The 15,572-nt window shown below is 40.3% G+C and overlaps 1 pseudogene; it reads right to left on the minus strand.

The window, feature by feature from the left end:
• Positions 1–3,246: 3,246 nt before the first annotated feature.
• Positions 3,247–3,548, minus strand: LOC118840396 (annotated as a pseudogene).
• Positions 3,549–15,572: the final 12,024 nt, after the last annotated feature.

Genomic DNA, 15,572 nt, shown 5'->3' on the forward strand with positions numbered 1-15,572 from the left:
ATACATCTTTGAAGTTCACCTGAGTGCTTTTCTTTTGAGAAGAGAAACTTGGTCTTTCCTTATTATATTTTTCCCTACTATTATTAATTGCTTATTTTTATTTTATTCATTTTGTTTTCTAATTTTTCTAGTTGGTTTGGGACATGCCCTTATCAGCACCAAGGGGAGGTAAGAGCTATAGGCCCATTATACATTTTCATTAGTTGAATTCATTTGGGTGTTGGTATAATTTTTATGCTGAGTAGCAATGGGTCTGGGCTCTCACAAAAGATTACTAATTTGGGGAGTGTCTAAGAGCTGGGTCTGGTGGACATCTTGGAACTCTCAGTTCACAACAAAAGTTCTCAAAGTGTATGGAGATCTTTTCAAGGGGTCTGTGAGGTCAGAACTATTTTTAAAATAATAATAATAATTAGGTTTTAATATCTAAAACAGTAAATATAAATTAGTGCTGTCAAACTCACTAAACTGTGCATCCTTAAGGATTCCAGCTGGCAGCATATTGACTTCGAATACAAATTAACATCATCTATGTTCTATTGTATTTTAAATTTATTTTGTTAAATATTTTCCATTTACATTTTAATCTGGTTCTGGAAGCGCTAGAGAACATTGCAACCTATAATACACCTAGCTAGACAGATGTTTGACACCTCTGCTATAGATATAGCCCACATAAGCAAAAGCTCCTTGGGGTCCCCAATAATATTTAAGATTTCAAACGATAAGTTTGAAAACTGTTAAAACTGCTTTAGGGAAAGCAATCAAGATGAGGACAACTCTTGGAACTTTCACAAGCCCCAGAGAATTACTCAGAGTAAGGATAAGGACCAGTCAGTGTACCCAAAGGCATGCCAGTTTTGTTGATTGGGACAGAAAATATTTATCTGGAGAAAAAAGTATAAGAGTGGAAGATCCTGAGGGTCCCTGAACCATTTAAATGCCCTGCTCAATTTAAAGAGTTTACAGAATGAGGGGCACCTCTCTCCATGGTCTCTGCAAGCAAGCTGACAGGCCTTTTGGATGTTCATCTTTTCTGTCGGTAGTCAGAAGACAGACCAATGTACACAATTTGGCAGAAAAGAAAAAGATAGTAAACATACGCATTTCTACATTTTTTTTCCACCCAGGATTCAGTAATACTTGCAGTACAGTGGAAATAATACTTAATCTGGATTCAGATGATTTGGGTTTGAATACTGGGCCCGCCATTTATTACATATATAACCTCAGATAAGGGACAGCTAGGTGGCGCAGTGGGTAGAATGGTGGGCCTGGAGTTAGGAAGACTTATCTTTCTGAGTTCAAATCTAGCCTCAGACACGTAATAGCTGTGTGACCCTGGACAAGTCCCTTAACCCTGTTTGTCTCAGTTTCCTCATCTGTAAAATGAGCTGGAGAAGGAAATGGCAAATCACTCCAGTATCTCTGCCAAGGAAGCCCCAAAATGGGGTCACAAAGAGCTGGATACGACTGAATGCTACTGAACAACAACAACCTTAGATAAGTCATAGACAGGACCACAACTTCCTCATCTAAGGAAATCATCTAATCTATGATCCTGAGTGTCTCATAGGTTGGAGGCACACTATAAATGTTTGCCATTAATGTTGCTCTTATTCAATTCAACAAGCATTGCTTAAATGTCTATTATGAGCAAGGTACCGTATACTAGGCACTGAGCAGACAAAGACAATGATGAAATATTCCTTCCCCCAAGGAGTTTACTGAGGAGCAGGAGGAGACAACCATTCGTTGGGTACCTGCTATGTGCCAAACACGGTGCTAAGCCATTTACAAATATTATCTCATTTGGTCCTCACTACAACCCTGCAAGTTAGGCATTATTATTATCCTTATTTTACAGATGAGGAAACTGAGGCTGACTGAGGTTAAGTGACTTGCCCAAGTCACACAGTAAATGTTTGAGGCTAGGTTTGAACTCTATTCCTAACTCTAGGTCCGGAGCACTATCCATCTAGCTGAACACAGTATATACACAGATGAGCAAATACAAAATTTAAAAAAGAATTATAAGTAGACAGGAAAGGTTAACCACTAGGGTGATCAAGACTATCTCTTGAACTGCGACTTGAAGAAAGCAAGTTAGGTCCCTCCCTGTTTGGCAGGTTCCTAAGTGTAGCCAAGCATTCAAATTCTGCTTCAGAAGGAGGAACTCTGATGGATTGGCCATGTTGTTTGAATGCAAAATGCACATTTGCCAAAAAGACTATTTTATGGAGAACTCACATAGGGCAAGCGTTCACATGGTGGTCAGAAGAAGCGATGCAAGGACACCCTCAGAGTCTCTCTCAAGAACTTTGGAATTGTGTGACATGGGAGACATTGGCACAGGGCTGCTCAGAATGGCGTTCCCACATCAGAGAAGGTGGTGTGCTCTATGAGCAAAGCAGAATTGAAACAGCTCAAAGGAAAGGCAGGATGCGCAAGTTTGGAGTATCCACCCCAAATGTTCACACGGACTATTTGTGCCTGACCTGTGGTAGAGCATTCCAAGCTTGCATTGGCCTGATCAGCCACAGTCGTACACATCAAATCTTGACTCGAGCATAGTGATGTCATTTTTGTCCTCTTTGAGAATGAAGGACAACAACCAACCAACCAAGTATAGCCAGAGAGACTCAGGGTGTCAGATGTAGCTAAGACAACTGAGCAGACTTTTACTCAGAGGAATCCACCTTGGCCAAGCCATGTGAAGGAGCAAGGGCAGATTGGGGGTTCCTCAGGTGGTAATTAGAGTTCAAGGGACGGAGTCAGAAAGACTCCTCATAAGCTCATGGAGTAGGGTGGTTAAAAAAAGAGATAAGCCACAGAGCCATGGCCAAAGTGGGCAACTGATATCTTAATTTCCCATCCTGCTCCATTCCTTACAAAGGAGCTCCCTTCATAAATTGTCTAAATTATTCACTTACTGCTTCTTCCATCCCCTGAAGAAAACCCTCGGCCACTGACTTCTTTGATTACTGGGAATGATGTAAGATTGAGAAAAATTTCCTGTAGAACAGGAGTCATTTCTCTCAGTGAAATCTGGGGTGGGAAGGGGAAGGACCCTTGGATGCCACTGAAGAGAGAAAGCTTTTAATTTTTTTTCCCTTCATATTTATTAAATATAATCATACAGTATGTAAACATATTTTCCTAGCTTACACAAGTCTTCTGACATTGGGAATGAAAAAATGCCACCACTCAAGCCCACACACACACACACACACAAAACCAACCTTCCTATATAGGCTTAATTTTGAAATACAAACCAATAAGACTGAAGACTAAACACTTTAGGTCCTGGACCAGGTAATAAAATAATTGCAAACTTTTGAGATCCCTGGACTGGTTCACATCAATATGAGCCAATTTTGGATATGATAAAAGAAATGTGTTCATCACAATTTCAAGCTCCTGGCCAGTCCACCCTGTCAGGCGGAGGCCACAAAGCATCATCTTCTTTTGTATCTCACTGTTGTCAATGCATCTCCTCCATGTTCCTCCATCACACTCTTATGGGCATATGCCTCCTTTCTGATCATGATGTCATTTTTATAATTGCTGTTGTTGGCACACCTCAGTTTTCTGTCCAGCCCGAACTCAAACTTCGAGAACTGAGGCCGAATTTGCTCTTTTGTCTCATGGTAGAAGTTGAGGGCCACAATGGACCACAGCCAGACCTGAATCTGTGGGACACGCAGAGGAAGACATATCTCAAGACTTACTCAGAGGAGCCTTAAAGAAAGTGAAACCAAGACCCAATAATTGAACATATCAATTCAGGGAAAGTGGGTGGTCAACAGTTTTCTTTTATGTCAATGTGAATTAATTTTTAAGTATAATAGAGTATACAGACTGGTCAACCTCTCACGGGTAGGTTACCCAACTTCAGACTTCCACTTGACTCCCTGCTATATATTTAAGCTGAGCTCCTAATAATTTATTTCACATTAATAAACATAATATTTTAATTAATTCACTCAAGCCCTTATTCCATTCACTAGATATTAATTACTTAAATGAAATAGAATGAATAAACCTCTTTTCTCAATAGTAATTACCCTTATTTTTCTATCATTCAACATTAAAATTATAGAATATGCACAATGAGTGAAAGAAATAAAAAGCATAAAGACATGTAACTATTTACAATATTCTGGCCAGTATCACAGCCCATGTCACTTCAAACACTTTATATTACAATAATTGACCACACTGTTTGTCTGGAAAGTCACTCTTACTCCATTCATTTCACATCTGGTACTGATTAAAGTCTCTTTTCTCAATATTTCAAAATTAGTCCTCTTCTTTTGTCTTATTTTTCAGTAATAACAGAAAACAGTCTTTCCACAATACAATGTACTTGCTAGTTCTTCATCAATATTGACCTCTTTGCAGCTTTTGATACTGTTAATCACCCTCTTCTCTTTGATACTTTCATTTTCCAGGGTTTTGTGACATTTTTGTCTCCTATTTTTCCTATCTGTCTCATCATCCCTTCTCAGTCAGTCACCTTTGCCAGATTATCCTGGTCGGTCCCATTAACCACCAGTGTCTCTTAAAGCTCTATCTTGCTCCGCTTTCTCCTCTTCCTCTATACTATTTCATTTGATAACCTCACCAGCTCCCATGGATTCAATTATTTCTAGGATGATGATTCTCAGATCTATCTATCCACCCTAATCTCTCTCATCATCTCCAGTTTCATATCTCCAACAGCCTATTAGACATCTCGAATTGGTTGTTCCGTTGACATCTAAACCCTCCATGTCCAAAAAAATGAAATTGTCTTTCCCCCAATCTTCTCTCTTCTTAACTTTCTTATTGCTGTTGAGGGCACCACTATCCTCCCGGTCATGCAGGTTTGCAACCTAGATGACATCCTCAACCCCTCATTCTGTCTCAACATCCATATCCAAATCATTTGCCAAGTCCTATTAATTCTACCTTCTAATTATTTCTCATATATAACCTGTTCTTTCCCTCTGACACCACCACCATTCTGGTCCAAGCCCTCATCACCTCACAACTGGACTACTGCAACAGCTATCTGGTTGGTCTCCCTGCCTCAAGTCTCTTCCCACTCCAGTCCATCCCCACTTGGCTGTCACATTGATTTTCCTTTGCATACATCTGGTCATGTCACACACACCCCAACTCCCAACCCCACTCAGTAAACTCCAGTGACTACCTATTACCTCCAGGGTCAAATATAAAACCCTCTGTTTAGTTTTTTAAATTCTTTATAACCTGGCTTCTTCTTTACTTCCTTCAACAGAGTAAATGGAGGGGAGCAAAATTTTGCTTTTCTTTGAATATAATACTCCTCCAAAATCTGGCATTTTCACTGGCTATTTCCCATGTCTAGAATTTTCTCTTTCCTAATATTTGCCCAAATTAAACATTATAAATGTGGAATTATCAACTACCTGCTAAAATACTCCAGCTATATCAATGCTTTGGGCTTTATTTATACGTTTTGCCCTAAAATATATATATATATATATGTATATATATATATATTTTTTCCTTTCGACATGGGAAATTGAGATTTTCCTGTTAACTAACTCTCAAGTTATTTCATGTAAACCATTAGATAATACAATAATATCTAACACTTTATGAATATTATTTCATTTGATCCTCCTAACAAGTCTGTAAAAAAGGTGCTATTATTATCCCCATTTTATAGGTGAGGAAACTGAGGCTGAGAGATAAAGCAGTAAGTATCTGAGGCAGGATTCAAACTCAAGGCTTTCTGACTCCAAGTCTGGCACTCCATGCACTATGCCATCTCGTAGCCTTTGAATTAGAAGGTGCTGCAACAGAACTTCTGGCTTAGACTTGATGCAAAGAATAAAATAAGTGTTACTTGGGCGCTTTATTTTGGAGTGTTGTGTATTGAGTATAATTAAGTTCTCACTCTGTGTCAGGAGTGTAGGGCCTGCTTTTGATGAAGTCTGTGGGCAAAGGGAATGACATGACTGGGGTTGCCAAATGAGTCCTAATGCCAGACTAGAACCTCTGGTGTGAGGGCTCACCAAGCCTTTTCAGGGCCGCTCATCCATCTTTGGTGTCCACCTGTCCCCCAACTCTCACCTGTGGCTTCAAGAAGCCATAGCATGCACAGCAGCCACACCCCAGTAAAAGCATCGCTGCAGACGGGCTAAACCAAGGTGAGAATAACCAAAAGGCCTCAGACCTGCTGGTGAGTTAGGGGATGTCTGCTCCCAGCATGTGAAGACCCCAGGAATGGGTGGATAAGAACAATGTGTTCCCATGACCATGGAGGCGGCTGATGCAGGTGCTGAGGAGTGCTTAGAGCTTGTTCAGACATCAAAGATGCCAAGTTATCCACTGCATCCCAGGTCCATCACCAGTTGTCCTGACTTTTGTCTCTCCACTGGCTTTTGATGACTCTGGAAGAAAAAGTGAGGTTGACAACTTTGTGCAACTCTGCCTCACTTAAATCCAATTCAAGCATGAATCAAGACATCACCCTGTGATATCATTGGACCTCTTGGAAAAACAAAGGAAGAACAACAATACCAGATTTATAGGTCCTTTATGAAAAGGCCCTACACTTCCCCATGACGTGATTTGTCCTCTGGAAGTAAAATGTTGTAACCAATATAATTCAGTGCGAATTTGGAGCACTGTTGTCTCCAATCACAAAATCAGTGATGTAAAGGGATAGAGCTGGAATGGATGTTAACAGTCATTTAATCCAACTTCCTCATTTTACAGAAAAGGAAACTGAGGCCCATGCAGGTTTAATGACTTGTTAAGTCATGTAATAGTCAAAGTAGAACTTTTAATCCAGTGCTCTGACTCCAAATCAGCCCTCTTTTCATTGTGTTGTTGCTGTTCAGTTCTTTGTGACCCCGTTTGGGGTTTTCTTAGCAAAGATACCAGAGTGGTTTGCCATTTTCTTCCAGCTCATTTTACAGATGAGGAAACTGAGGCAAAGAGAGTTAAATGACTTGCCCAGGGTCACACAGCTAGTGTCTGAGAATAGATTTGAACTCATAAAGATGAGGCTTCCTGACTTCAGGCCTACCTCTATCCACTGCACCACCCAGCTGGCCCTTTCCCTTGTACCAAATGCCTATTTGCATAGCTTTCCCTAGAACCTTGCAGACAAAAACAGGGTATTTCTCCCCCTTTATTTGCATAGGGACTTTCAAGCACAGACCTAACAAGGGTAAAGTTGTTTTATGTTTATCAGGAATCCAAGTGGGAAGGATTCCTGTCTCCTAGCATGTAGGTTCCCAGTTCTCTTTAATATACAACTTTTCTTTTTTTAAATTTTATTTTTGATAAAGCTGCCATTCTTTTCTTGGATTCAATACAACAAATTTTGGCTGAAGCAACTAGCAACTTAATTAGCAACTAATGTAGCAACTTGCAGTAAACATCAACATTTGTCTATGTCATAAGGGAAAAAAGACACCCACATCAAGAAAATGGCAGCTATATTACAATATAAAACCCACATGAAAATAAGTTCTTAAAGCTGCTGCTAGCCAAGGCCTGCAAATATCACCAACTATTACTGATAGTGTTGTGGCTGTTGTGTCATTTCAGTCCTGCCCGACTCTGTGACCCCATTCAGGGTTTTCTTGGCAGAGATACTGGAGCAGTTTGCCATTTCCTCCTCCAGCTCATTTTATGATTAGGAACTGAGGCAAATGGAGTGAAGTGACTTATCCAGGGTCACTGCTACTGTCATTATTAGAATCACAAATCTCAGTTTCACAGGAAGGGGTTCTCCTGAGGTTGGAGACTCATACCAAATCACTACTCAGGAACTAAATAGAGTGATGAACAGAAAGACATCGGTCAATAAATAGCACATGTTGAGTGTATGCTATGAGTAAAGTACTGTGTTAAGAACCAAGAGGGCTTCATAGAAATATATAAAATATACCCCCTATTCTTGAGGATTACTACTCAAGGAATCATAAAAAGGGAACAAGCAATACTAAGTATTAAATCATGTGTTAAATGAGTCTAATGTCAAATAAATATGATTTTAGTTGTGAGAAGAGGCAGAAAAGTACCTCAGGATGGTCAGAGGAAGTTTCACTAAGGGAGCAGAGTTTCTATTGAACCTGCCAGGGTTAGTAATATTTACATCGGTAGAGGAGGGGAGAGAGCTCTAAGAGTTCTTTGCCCTTTTTTTTTGTCTTAGCTCTCTTTGGCCATCTGAAGCCTATAGATCTCTTCTCAAATAATGTTTTTAAATGCATAGGATTATGAAGTAAATGGGCAGCTAGGTGGCACAGTGTTATTGATAAAGCATCAGGCCTAGAGTCAGGAATACCTCAATTCAAATCTGACCTCATATACTTACTAGTTGTATGACCCTGGGCAAGTCACTTAACCCTGTTTGCCTCAGTTTCCTCATCTGTAAAATGAGCTGGAGAAGAAAATGACAAACCACTCCATATCTTTGCCAAGAAAATCCCAAATGGGGTCACAAAGAGTTGGGCGTGCCTGAACAACCACCACAACAAAGAAGTAAACCAATTTTATTGAAATGGAGTTATCAAGATATATACATGCATATATATTTACATATAGATATATATGTATATTTATATACATATATATTTAAATTCATAGATAACACCTTAAGAACTCTTGCTGTACGTGAGTGAAGTCTACAAGGTGGAAGAGTGCAAGGGTTATTTCAGGAATAGTGAGTAGACCTGTTCAGTTGAAGTAGCCTATTCATATTGAGAAATCACCGAACTTAAGACTGGAAAGATGAAACTAGATTGTGGAAGATTTTAACTATCACAATATCAGAATAAGGAGTTTGGATTTTATCCTATAGGCAATGAGAACCACTGAAGGTTTTTAAGCAGGTGGATAACATAATGAAAGTGGTATGTGAGGAAAGTTAATCTAGCTATGATGCTGCTGAAACTCTGTTAATGCTGCCACATGTCACAAAGGTAATTGTTTCCCAGCCTGCTTTCTTGATCTCCAAGAACATCATTCTGCAAGATAAATTCACCTCTGTAATTTCATGTCTCCGATAATTTCCCAGCAGGACTCATGCCTCTGAGCAGGTTCTCCTCAGCCCCAATTTTCAGCTTCTTTTTATGTGTTGTCTCTCCCTTAGATTGTGAGCTTCTTCAGGGCATAGATTGTCTTATGCCTTTCTTTGTATTCCTATCACTTAGCACAGTGCCTGATACATAGTAGGTGCTTAAGAAATGTTTATTGACTCTGACAGACTCTGAACATAGGTTCTCAATAGATACCAAACTGGAAAGTCTTTAAATGTGGGTCTGGTGATAGATTACTGTATGTCTGTTGGTCAAGTTCAGCCAAGTTAAATTCTGAGAGGCTAATCACATGGCTGGCCACAGGATGATGACATTTTCAGCCACATTAACTCTTAAAAACCCATTCACCAAAGAAGAATTGCAGGGTGCTTTGGTGGGGGAAATACCCATGCCCTTATGCCCTTACCTGAACCTTCTTAAAAATGACTTCAATACTTGAAGTAATTGGCCTGAAATATGCAGGATGTATTGGAAAGGTCAAGCACCCTTCCTCACATCTTACTTTATCTTAAGTTATTTATTTTTAGTTTTCAACATTCACTCCTATAAGTTTTAAATTTTCTCCCTCTCCTCTAGGCTCTACATACATATTCCTATTAAACATATTTTCACATTATTCATGTTACATAGAAAAATTAGAACGAATGGGAGGAACCATGAGAAAGAAAAAAAAAAACAAAACGTAACAAAAAAAAAGAAAATAGTCTCCTTCGATGTGCATTCAGATCCATAGTTCTTTCTCTGGATGTGGATGGCATTTTCTGTGATGAGTCCTTTGGAATTGTTTTAGGACTTTGCGTTGTTGAGAAGGGCTAATTCTATCAAAGTCAGTCATCGCACAGTGTGGCTGTTAATGTGTACAATGTTCTAGTTCTGCTCACTTCACTCAGCAACAGTTCATATAAGTCTTTCCAAGTTTTTATGAAGTCTGCCTGCTTATCATTCCTTATAGCACAATAGCATTCCATTACATTTATACACCACAACTTGTCCAGCCATTCCCTTGTTGATGGGCATCCCCTCAATTTCTAGTTCTTGGCCACTACATCCCCACACCTTCCTTGAAACCCCATGAGGTTCTACACAGGCAGTAGGATGAAGGCTGGCTTCTGAACACCTTGCTTCTCCCTGGGCTGGCTGTAGGTAACCCCAGGGGTAGAGAGGCTGCTGTACTCAGGGATACTGGGTAGAGCCACTGCCTACCATTCCCACTGACCATACTACTTGTACTGTTATGACAACCAGATCCCTCTCATTGGCCACTGAGCAGGAAGAACTAAAGATTCAATGAATATTTAAAAGGAAGTGGTCTTATCTTCAGCATTCTTTTCTCTTCCAGATACAGACCCTGTCAGAACTATTTTTAAGGTGCTTCTGGGGGGACAGGGTGTTAGAAGGTGAGTTTGCCTTATATCCCACTCTAGCTGCCATGCAGCAGTGAGCACATGGTATCTAATGCACGTGCGGAGCCTACTGAAAGCTTCATGTTCAAGCTTGGAGGCACCATTTTAAGTTCAAGAGGTCCAAATGTTCTAGGTCTTTTTGACTGGAACTGACTGGTAGCAAGAAAAGTCCTCAACAACCGTTCCAGTGTTTCTGGAAAAGATAACGACCAACAAGAGGACTAGCCCAAGCATAGCTTGTTTTATCAGAAGATATGGACCTTCTTTATATGGTACAAAGACAAGGTGAAATGTAGAATTGTTTAGGTGGTGCAGAGCTGAGGTGAAATGTGGAATTCAGTGAGTTCACAGAATGATTTATATTCCAGAAGGAGTATCACTATGATTGTAAGTTACGTTACTTAAATCCTATTTTAAGTCTTTTCATCATCATACTCTGTGGGTCTTCTGTGTCCTTTTGCATTTCTTTTGTGTATAGGAAATAAATACCTGTTCCATACATTGAATACCTTTTCCACTTCTCTCTCTGATTCAGAACCTAAGTTTGAAACAAGTTTTCCTCAGGGCTCTGAAGCAGGGGTTTAATGAGCCAAAGCACATGAGAAAAGGAAACCTAACCTCTCCTTAGAGCGTGGGTTTCCCCTAGGGCTGTTGTTTGTCCTTCATTCTCAAAGAGGACCCATGACATCAGGAAAGTGAAGTCTTGACTTGCAAGTGAATTGGATTTAAGTGAGGCAGGGCTGTGCAAAGTCACCAGCCTCACTCTCTCCTCCAGAGTCATCTGGGTCCAGTGGAAAGAAATAGATCAGAACCACTGGATATGGCCCAATGGGGGCTAAACCTAGTCTGGACAAGTGAAAAGACCCCTTTAGTAGAAAACAGTCCTCAATCCCCTTGGGCACAACAGTAGTTCTTTAATGTTAAAACTGTGATAGGGGTTGGGTGTGTCTGTGCGTCTTGCCCTCTCAGTGAGTCAATGTATTTCTTCTACATTGTAAATCTTCCCTTGAGAGATTTGGTGTGTGCTGATCCCACTGCCAAACTGTTCAAAGCCTCGGGCAAGAAGAACACTGGAGGGATTTTGCTGTCATGATTCTTTGCTTTTAGATCACAGCACTGGCACAGTTTAAAGCTGAGAGGGACCTCAAAGATCAACTACCTCAACTTTCTTGTTTTACATAGGAGGAAACTGAGGTCCAGAGACAGCGACTTGACCAAAGTCATATGACTTATAAACAGAAGAGTTGGTGGTTGAACCCAAGTCTTCTGGATTTGGATTCATCACTCCACCCCATTGCTTCTTGGTGGAAATTATATTTTTCACAGTTACTGTCTCAGCCATTCCCTTGTCTTTGTGTCAAAGGTCAAAGGGCTCTTTCAGGTCTGTGAAAGAAGTGGGTCTTGAACTGGTCCTTAAAAGATAAGTAGGGTTTATATAAGGAGAGAGGAGAATAATCTAAAACACAGATAGGAATAAGCGCTTCTTGTTTCCTTTTTATTTTATTTTTAAAATTTTGGCATTTAATTAGATGTATTCACTTTGGTAGGGCAGGTAGGTGGCATGGTAGAGTGCTGGGCATGGAGTCAGGAAGACTCATCTTCCTGAGTTCAAATATGGTTTCAGATACCTACTAGCCATGTGACCCTGGGCAAGTCACTTAACCCTGTTTGCCTCAGTTTAATCATAGGTAAAATGAGCAGGAGAACAAAATATGGTATCGAAAACTCCAAATGGGGTCATGAAGAATCCGACACAAGTGAATAACAAAAAAATTACTTTGGCAGTTTATTAATTGTCCAATTAATGTTTCTAATTGTCATGTATTTAAATCTTATATCTACCCACTTCTCCCCTTTTATGTTCCCTCCTCCCCCCATCTTGGGAACAGGAGTCATTTTACATAGTTCTCTCTCCCCTCCCTTTTTTTTATCTCCATACCATCCATAACAATGTGCCAGTGTGAGTCAGGGTTGGGAATTTTTGAACCTGAGACAAACAACATGAAAAATTCCAACAGGTTGTCGGAGGAGAGAGACACACACATTGATCCTTGATGGGAAAGAGGAAAGACCTTAGGATACTAGAAGGCCCCTCCTGGGGAGATTTTCCACTCCTGTCCCTAGCCCAGGAAGCAGGCTATTTGGTAGCTGTCTACTTTAACTTGCTCGATAACTAGGTTCTAAGATCAATGAAGCTATTACTTGGAGGATAGGGTGGTGACCTTCACAGTAAACAGAGACTGAAAGGGGAGGGCTGAATGGGGACATTTTGTAGTTGGAAAAAAATGGGAATTTTCTGATACAATTTAGTTTTGTAGAGGAAGAAACAAAAAAGAGAAATTCACAGAGGAAGTTTATTCAGCTTTTAGTGAAAATGAAACTGAGCTGAGCTGAGGGGGGAGTCAAATACAGTTAAAATCTCACAAAGTTATGGAGCTGGAAGGGAAGTCCAAGACCACCTAGGTCAATCCCCTCATTTTTCAGAGGAAGCAGAGTTGGTCTCAGAGTAGGAATACCAGTTATCCTAGCTCCCTTTCTCTAGCTCTTTTTGAGAATTATGCAGATCTGGCTTCCCTGGGGGACATCAGACCTTCCAGAGTAGTGGTCCTTGGTCTCATGACTCATGATGAGCAGTTGACTCTGTTTCCAAGGTCCCCATCCCATCCCCTCCCCTCGCCCCCCAATCTCCTAATAACAGGAAAGTTTGAGAGGTTTGGGAGGGAAAATCTTAGAGGGAAAGATAAAGGTTCCCAGGATGGGAGAAACTGAACTCTCACCAGGAAGATAAAGCCTTTCAATAGCGATTGAAGGTCTCCCTCCTTTCCCAAGCCTTACTCTGCCTGGAGGTAGGCTCAGGCTCCACCATTCCACCTTGCCCTCCATTCTGTGCTGAGATGTATCCCTTTCTTTGTGGGCTGATCAGGAATTTGCCTTTTCCACCCATGGGCTTCTTAGATGCCTTTTTGGGGAGGGGAGAGGGGATAGACTATGCAGAATAATAGTTGGGATTAGGATTAGTGTTAGACCCCGAAGGGACTGCCCATCCTGGCTCTGACTATTCTGCTATTAGCTCTTTCCCAACCTTCTCTCTTAGAGAAGTAAGTGCTGTCAGTGACACTTTAAATACCTGAAGCCAAAGCAAAGCCCCAGAGTCCCTGGAAGACATCAAGCATTGATGCTAGACTCTACCACAGGGAGTCAGTAAGATTTGTTGATTTGAACTGAATTTGCAGTTTGATTGCTGGAACTGATCTACTCCCATCCCCTTGTGTGTCTTCATACAATGCCAGTATATCTGTCCTTTGATATTTAGCACATTACGTTGCCTTAGTAACCAGGTGTCTCAGAATCCATGCCTTTAGTCAAATTGTGTCAAATGATTTTCTCTCTTCCAAAATGATTATAAATTCTTGATTTCTGTTACACTCTGTACCGTATGTACCCTGGCCAGGTTGCTTTGGATTAAAGTGAAAGAGTCAAGTCCAGGAGACAAATCTAGTTTAAAGCACAGTCGGATCCTCTTGTACCAAAAGTTTTCATGGAGTTTGAGAATAATGGGGAATGGAATGGAGTCACTGATCAAATTCTGGATTGATGGGAATGATGACATTGAATGATGGGAATTGATGACATTCAAGGGAATGTCTGTCCTGTTGGGAAAGGTCAAAAAGCAAAGGTTCAAAGGCAGACCTTGTGTTGCATTTGTAAACTGTATTAAATTGACTAAGCAGTTCTCTGGATTCAGATTGTTTACCTAGGATGTAATGGTTTTTGATAGTTGATTTAGTCGTTTCAGTTTTATATATTTTGTTAGGATTTATGAGCAAATAAGGCAGTAATATCATTTAATTCAATTTGATGAGGATTTATTAAATGCCTGCTATGTTCTAGGTAATGTACTAGGTGCTAGGGATGGAAAGACAAGAATGAAAAAAGTTTCTATTCTTAAGGAACTTTCAATCTATTGACCAGTGAAAACTGATTTGATGAGTATGGCCTCAGCCCCCAAGGATGCATGTGTACAAAAAATAATAAGACTGAGTATTACCTTTGCGGCACTCCCCAACCCCCTACCCTCCAAGCTCTTGACAGATTGGCACAATTAAAAGTTAAGTTCACTACATCCCTGACCCTCATTTCTCACTCTTTATTGGTCAATGTAGAAAATGCCATCATTTTGCTGGTCCCAGATGAGTAGAATGAATGAAAGTCTCTCATTTAAGGAAAAGTGTACTTAATATTTTAGCTTCCATAACCCCTGAACTATATCTTTAAGTTTAAGAATTAACCCCCCCCCCTTACCCCGCTTAAACTTGCACATACGCCACATACGTCCACATCCTGCATGCACACAGGGTGAGCATGCCTGTAACGGCTGTCTGTTAGTTTGAGGTTAAGGTGTTAGATTAAGAATCTTTCCTTGTTTCAAGAACGTGAGGCTAACTCCCCCCGCCCCCCGTGGAAAATAGGTACTCATATAAGTAATTCATTCTCTCTCTCTTCCATGATCTTACCTATTTATTATCATCTATCAATTTAGCTGTGACAGTTCTTATACAGTTATCTTTTTTACTCAGTTTTAACAAATTATGTGACCACTAACAAGTCAATCACCTGGGTCTTACGAATGAGTTTAACTGAAAGCAGGTTTCCCAAATAAATGTGTAAGCAAGCCAAATAAAGATTTTCATAATTTTTTAATATTTCAGAGTGATATTTCCTTTCTTTTCCCCTAGGCTAAATTTTGAATCCAACTAGTACAGCCAAGTAAATGTTTCCCAGCTGTGCCTGTGGTAGGAGGGGCCAGAGTCTAAGGGTTTGCAGTTGAGCACTGGTAAATGAGTGGTGGAGATATCACAGGCACTGAGAGCCCCCAGAGATGCACTGGACGCTCTCTGACAAGAGAAAACCAAACAGTGGGTGACTTAGGTGTAGTACTACCTAGAAGACAAACTATATGTTATATTCCCTTGATGGATAATTAATTAACTTAATCTACTTATCTGTAGATTGCAGAAAGCAGAGCAATAAGTTAGGTGTAGGATGTCATTTTTACTGCAATACCACCAAATGTATACCTTGT

Source organism: Trichosurus vulpecula, chromosome 2, assembly GCF_011100635.1.
Source record: "Trichosurus vulpecula isolate mTriVul1 chromosome 2, mTriVul1.pri, whole genome shotgun sequence".
Taxonomy (NCBI): Eukaryota; Metazoa; Chordata; class Mammalia; order Diprotodontia; family Phalangeridae; genus Trichosurus; species Trichosurus vulpecula.